Below are 7,674 nucleotides of genomic sequence, written 5' to 3'. Positions count from 1 at the left end.
CTTCTGCTTGGGATTTTAATAGGTAACAACAATAAAAATGGAACAGTGATTTAGATTCAGTCTTGCCTACCCAGAACAGTGGAAGAAACAGTTTGACACCTGGTGGACTTTATAGTTCAAGGTCTTTATGCAGATGCCAAAAAACAGTAACAACAACAACAAAAAAACCCCCACAAACAAACAAAAAAACAAAACTCATAAACTCATAAAGAAAAGCTAATTTAAATTTCTAAAATGTGCTGTAATATATTTAAAGGCAAATAAAATTTTATCAACTTGACACCTAATATGTGAGTAGACAATGGTTTTCAGTTGACGTACTTTGATGGATTGCTTTAAAAATATATGCTTTATAGTTAATATGAGTATGCATAAGTTTGCTTTACATAATAGACAAAAATGTTTATAGGGAAGTGGATGCTTCTAATCTGTGCCTATACTATGTATATAAGTAATTTTTTCTTTAAACTATGATAAATACTCCCAATGGTGGCATATGTTATTTTCTAAAAATGATCATAACAGTATTTCCAGCCCCACCTTTTTTTTTACTCAGGACTTTTGCATTCCTCCAAACAAGAGGTGGAGTCTGATTTCCTTCCCCTTGAATAAGGCTTTAGTGACTTTTTTCTAATGAACAGATTGCCGTGGAGATGATGTTGTGAGACTTCCAATACTAGGTCATGAAACTTTTCACAATTTCCCCCCGCTTTGTCTGTTGGTGCACTTGCCCTTAGAACCCAGCCCCCAGGCTGTGAGAAGGACTGTGTGGGGAGACCCCATGAAGATATCTACATGAGGAACTGAGGCCCTCAGCCCACAGCCAGCATCAACCCTGAGTCATGTGATTGAGAACTTTCAGGTGACTCCTGCTATCAGCATCAAGTCTTCTACCTGAAGGCCCAGACATCATGGATTAAGGACATGTTGGGCATACTAACTGGTTGTCTCATACCTCTAAGCTTTAGGGTAATATGCTTACACAACTGTAGACATTGGAACACTAGTACCATCTTATTTACTTATCAATTTATTTAATAAGCCCATTTTCATTTTATGTTCTTTACAATTAATCACGTATTTTGAATCTGGCAGTAACCTAGTGTGTGGTTACACTTGTACAACTTAATATATTCCTGAATATCTCTGTGGATGGAGAAATATTACACATGGTTATCAGAAAAGACTGTAATCTCCATGGACTAGTATGTAGACAGACCACAAATCTCCGGGATAAGGCCAGTCACACTGGAATTTCACCACCAGGGTCATGGAGCCCAATGGGACTAGGTTTAGAATTCCAACTCTATTGCTGGAATTCTAACTGTGTGTACAAGGATGAGCCACAACTGTGTGTACAAAGAATAGTTGCAATATCTCTGAGTCTTAATTTTCTCATCTGTCTTTTGGGGATAACAGTAACTCCAATCTTAAAGGGTTGCTGCAATGAATAAATGACGTAATGCACGTTAGGCACTCGATAAGTGTTGGCTATTAGGGTTATCTGTATGAAATCTGAGTACTTAAATATGTGCCATGTCATACTACCTTGACTTCCAAATATGGAAAATTTCTCCCAGTGATCCACGGCTGGGCAGAGCTTATAAAGTTAACTTTTACAGGAATTCACTGTGGCTATTAATTGAAGTGACTTCCCAGAGACTATTGTTGTCCAACATCTCTATTGTTGTCTCTTCTGAAACCCCTGGAGAGAAACAAACTGCCCCAGGAGACTCTGGGCTAACCCCACCACCTCCCAGGTGAGCCGACTTATACCTGGGCGAGTTTCAGTTTGGTTCAGAGATTCACTTCTCTTCAGTTGTCTCCCTAAGAGAAACACAATTTTGCAGGATGATAATTTCCTAGAGACTTTTAGAAGAAGTTCCACTGTTTGTTTTGGAAAGCAGTTAGGGTAAAATAAAACCCAAAAATTTGCTTTTCTCTTCTGACAGTCTGGCTGGGTTGACTCGGTGGCACCCGCTTTGGGGACGTGCCCCCGTCTCTCTCCCTCAGCCCTTCCAGGGAGAACAGTCTTGTGTGATTTTAATGTGATCATGTCTTTACCATGTGGTCTCTCAGCTGTCACTGACAGTGTGTTTGAGAGTGTCTAGAAGGGGTTTTAATTGGCAAGATCTTTAGTAAAATTTGCAAATTAGTGATCCACCGGCTGATGTTATGACAATGTCTAAACACTATCAGTGCCATTTTAAAATAATCTTTCATCGATACAACATTCATTTTAATTAGCCAGGAAATGTTGGTCCCAAAGGAAGCTGCCTACAGTTTCATGGATTTAGCATAGGGTTATGGGATGGCTTCATAAATTTCATTTATTTGAAAAAAGAGATTTATTGAAGTTGTTTATATTTCATTCAACTTATGAGATGCTGGTCAGAGTTCAGAATGATTGGAACCTAGACCCAGGGATACAGGCGGAAAGTGCCCTTCTCTTTGATGGAGTGGCATGGTATGAGTATCAGTCTCAGAGTCCTGAAACCCAGGTTTTCATCCTGGCTCAGCAAGAATTTGTTTGTATAATCTGGGAAAGAACAACAGCAATTACATGTGACTGAGCACCTACTCTACACCAGGTGCTCTACACCCATTGTTTCCTTCCTTGCAACAACAATATGAGGTGAGAACCATTGGCATCTTCATTTTTGAAAGGAAGAAACAAGCTGAGGCCCAGGGAGTGGAATTAGCTTGTCACAGGCCCCGCAACTTGTAAATGACATAGACCCATCTATGTCTCTCCATCTCTGAAGACTGAGCTCCAGCCTAGGCAACAGAGTGAGATCCTATCTCTTAAAAAAATAAAAAATTATCCAGGCATGGTGGTGTGCATCTGTCATCCCAGATATTTGGGGGGTTAAGGTGGGAGGATTGCTTGAGCCCAGGAGATTGAGGCTGCAGTGAGCCATGATAGTGCCCCTGCGCAGCAGAGAGAGACCTTGTCTCAAAAACAACCAACCAGCAAACAAACAAGACTGAGCTCTATACAATCATGAGCTAACGCCTCACTGAAAAGTCCCTTAATCCTCATGAGGTGGCCTTCTCTCATTTGTATTATGAAGCAGTGGGACTAGAGAGGCTATGATTCTACATAGCTTTCATATCTAGATTTCTGGGGTTTAGGCGATTGGTTCTATTGTTGCCTATATGTTCATGAAATCTGGCAGGTCCTTGTAGTATCCTTGGGTGGGTGTCAAATTAATAATCTGGAACTGATTATTTTAAGTGGATTAGCAGCCTTATAAGGGCTGTTTCCAGGTTAGCACTGAACTGTACTTGACAATTCACTAATATAAATGTGGATTATGTGGGAATTATGGCTCGTACAAGCCAAAAAGTCCACCATTTTCTTTTATTCCTGTGATATCAGTGAGTCCCTGATGATACCCTATCAGTATTTGCTGGGGTTACTTGATTAATATTTTTTATAGTATATCAGCTCAAAATTTATTTTAAATTATAACAAATTCTTGGATCTCTTCAACTGGACAAAAATGCATCACGGAACATTTTTCTGGTATGAATTTCTGCCCCAAAGCAGAAACTCAGCACAAACTCAGCCCAGGCTTCAGAATGGGGATGTGCCAGACAGCTGCTAGAACAGCCCTGGCTTGGTCTTTTCTCTTACAGAAATAATTTATGACCTGCTGCTCTGAACTTCCGATTGTGGGCTTTGCAGGCATCCTGGCAGTTTTCCTTCACATTGATAACTACCTAAGCTGCCTGTATGACAACACTGTTCTTGGCAGTAGTCTTAAAATATCAGGAAAGGGGATCGTTGAGATCACTTGACATTTCAGCCTTTTCATGTTACATGGTGTTGTTATTTAGAGACACCTCTGGGAGACAGACCGTCCGAACTTGGGACTTCAAGTCGTTTGTGGGGTCCTAAGTATGAGTTGAAATTTCCATACTCTCCAGCCATAATTTGTAGAATAGTAACAGTCATGCCTGCTTTGTAGAGGTATTTGGAAACTTGCATGAAACTGTGATTATGGAGATGCCTGGTGCAGTGTTGATATTTGTGGCTAATTTGTGATCGTGGCAAGGAGATTGAAAATTCTTTCAAGTACACTATACCGAGGCTTTTTGAAATATTTTTCTAAATGTTTAGGATTCCAGGAAATTCCCTTGTACCCTGAAGAAGCTTAGGTTTGTGGGTCTCAGATCTGGGAAATATATGATCCAACTCCTTAATTCTAGCTACAAAGAACCTATTTCCAATTAAGTTCATATCTTGAGATTCTAGGACGATGTACATTATGGGAAACACTATTAAACCTACTACACTGCCTTCTGCTTTGGGGAGTCTTGAAATTTCTCAAACAGGGCTAGAATGCTAAAATATGCTGGGTAGTCATGATCAATATCCCTATGAGTGGAACAAAAGAAGGAAAGAGAGAAAGAGGATCCAAGGGTTGGGTGGCGGTTGGTCTCCTTTACGATCTGTGGTGAGGTAAGACTTCTTTGCAAAAGGTAATGTGGGATGAGAGAGTTTTGAGTGCATTAGGGGAATGAACAATGTGAAAGATTTTGGGAAGAGCATTCTAGGTGGATAAAGCAACACATATCAAGATGCCATGGAGGGAACATGGTGATGTATTTTGAGGGGTAACCAGGAGGCTGGTGTGGCTGGAATGGCAAAAGGGAGATAGAAGGAGGTGGGGTTGGAGTGGTAAACAGAGGATAGGTGATTTTAGGACTTTGGACTTCATTTTAAGAGTAAGAAATACCAGCAGAAGTTTTTGAGCAAGAAAGCAGGCTAATGTGATTTATACTTTTAAAAAGTCACTTGGGTTGCTGCGTGGAGACTAGACATAGGGTGGCATGGGCTCAAGTCAGTCAGTTCTAGGACGTTGCAGCCATCAAGGAAAGAAGTGGCGTTGCTTTCGACAGGGCTGGTAGTGGTGGAAGCAATGGAAAGTAGGAATGGGATGCATTTTACAGGGAAAGCTGGCAAAACTTGCTGATGGATTAGATGTGGGATGTGAGAGAAAGAAAAGACTTGAGGATAATCCCCAAGTTTTGGCCAGAGTACTTGGGTAAATGGAGGGTTACTTTCTGAGAGGAAAACGACTAATACATGGTGGGATTTGGGAACACAGTGGGGAATCTGGGGCTCAAGTTTGGACACATTAACTTTGGGAGTTCTATTAGACATCCAAGAGGATGAACAGGCCATGAGAATCTGGAGCTCAGGAGAGGGGTCGGTGTGGGGATTTAGAGCTGCAAGCCATTGGTGCATAAATAGGATACAAAGGCTTGGGGCTGAGTGAGGTCACCCAGAGAGGGTGTGAGTAAGCGGACAGGGGAGGCAGGACCCAGGCTAGTTGGGGTGTTCCAACATTTAGAGGTCAGCAAGACGCTGTGAGGGCTTACACCGTTCAGGCAACATTCAGAGCCCGCTCAACATCCCCTCCTTACTCCCTGCCTTTGCCCTCTCTCTTCATGGATCCTGGCAGTTTCATTCTCTTGGTTTTGAGATCAGCTTTATGGCCCCAAATTCACTGGCTGCATTTTACCCATGTTTCTGAATGCCTTGGAGTAGGAGGTGGAGTTCCCATGGAAAATCCCATCTGCTATTCTGATTCTCTACTTGCAGATCTGCCCCGCATACCTGGAGATAAGTAAGGCACGGATGGCTGCACCAGAGCCTGTCTTCTCCAACTCACGGTCTTGTTCCTTCCTCTGCAGCCGTGTCTGCTCCGGACATATGGCCGTAGCAGTCACTGCACCTGCACAAGCACTTGCTTCACAGACCCATCTGTCTGGGGATCGCCTGGGCACACCTGTTATCTTTTCCTTTGAAAAACTGGCCACTGACTTCTGCCTTCAAAGCATCAAACCTTACAGGAGAAACCTCTAAGGTATTTAAATGCCCCCAAGTGTCCACATTTCAAATGTCTTTAGTCAGCCTGGATTTGATCTTCTGCTTGTGGGTGATTTGTAATTTGGTGTCATGAGACACCTTGGGAAGTAGATGGGAATGGCTGAGATGCCTGACTCCACCAACCACTTCTGCCACCTGAGCAGCTTATGGAAACTGACAGCAGACCTATTGAAGGCCTGGATGAATGTGGCATGTGGGGCGGGGTAGAGGTTGGTTACGAAATAGGGAAAAGTGGAGGCTGGGGAACAATGCAAGTTACAGCATGACCCACAACACATTTAATATTGCAAATGCTTCATCAAATTCCTGTTAGCCATTTATAGAAAAACTGGCTCCTTCACTGCAGTAAATATGTACATTTCTTTTGGACCCACACACACACACACACGCACACACCCCTTTTCCAACACCGACTTCTTGTTAAGTGTCTCAGGTTTAGGATGAAAGGATATACAAGAACAGAAACCTTTTCCCCCCTTTTCTGAGCATGAAAGAGCTCCGTGTCTGTCAAATGTGGGCTGGCTTGCATTCAAACATAAATGTACCACAACACAATTCCCTCCAGCTCAAAGCTGGGTTGCAGGAGAGCCTTGGAATTGCCTGAATTTTATCCCATTACTCAATGAAAATCCCCACCAAACTCAGTCTTACTCCCTGTACAAAACTACTCAGATGACGCTTGAGCTTCTCTGAAGCCCTAGATACTGGCAGATAACTGCCTTATTTCCTTGGTTTTATTATCAAAGCTGCTTCCCTTCATCTCGTACATATGCTCCAACAGTTAGGGCTTCTCTGTAAACCGCCATCTTTCACTTTTTAATCTGCCTCTCCATGGTTAAAATGTAAAGGCCCCTGGTATCTGGGTACGATAACTTCCATTCTCTTCTTCCCAATGCTCCACTCCGGACTGTGGACACAGTAGCTTCTAATTCCTTTTGTCTACCTGTGTATTAATGACTGCCAGCCATTGGCAGTGAACTTGAGCTATGACCAGAATAAAGGAACTCTGGCCCCAGCCCTAGTCCAGAGTGCTGGGGACCCAGGTTGTGATTTGATGATATTCACAGTTGTTACCTGCAGGGAGATGCCTCATGAGGCCAGAGAAGGCACTTCTGTTAGCAGGGGCCCCAACCCCCTGTGACTCAGCATATGTGTGCTTGGCTGTGTATAACCTGCCCACCCCCCACAACTCTGCTGAGCCACCTTCATAGGGGTCTTACCCAAGGCCTCCTCTGTGCACCTGCAGCTACTCCCTGTTTTTGGCTTGCATGACTTGTCACACATGGGCATGGGAATGGGAATCATCTGTTCGTTCCCCTCCGCAGAGGACAGGGATGGATTCTGATTTACTGCTGCATTCTAGTGTCTCATATAAAGACTTGCACATTCAGGCACTAAGCCTGTATTTGCTAAATTCATGCATTCATTTGGTCATTCATTTGCAAATATTTATGGCTTGTTTTATGCCAGACACTGTTTTAGGTGCTGAATAAATGAACAAATGAGCGAGAGTGGGTAGAACTGCGGCTGTTCCCTCGGGCTGCTGTCACTTTGTGTTCCCCTTGAAGTTCATTTTAAAGTTGTTTCACTTGGTTTATTAACAAACCGATTAGTTATAGCACGGTGTTACAGTGGTGCGTGTTGAGATTTGGCCATGTCAGGAGCAGGGGTCCTGTGGCATGTCTCCCCTTTAACCCCTGATCTCCAGTTCTCTCTGCCCAATCCCCCATTCTACCCTTGTTTTTATTGGAAAAAGAACATGGGCCATCTCC

This window comes from Sapajus apella, unplaced genomic scaffold (assembly GCF_009761245.1).
Source record: "Sapajus apella isolate SASKATOON/1434 unplaced genomic scaffold, GSC_monkey_1.0 scaffold30, whole genome shotgun sequence".
Taxonomy (NCBI): domain Eukaryota; kingdom Metazoa; phylum Chordata; class Mammalia; order Primates; family Cebidae; genus Sapajus; species Sapajus apella.
Note: the sequence above shows the minus strand (reverse complement) of the source record.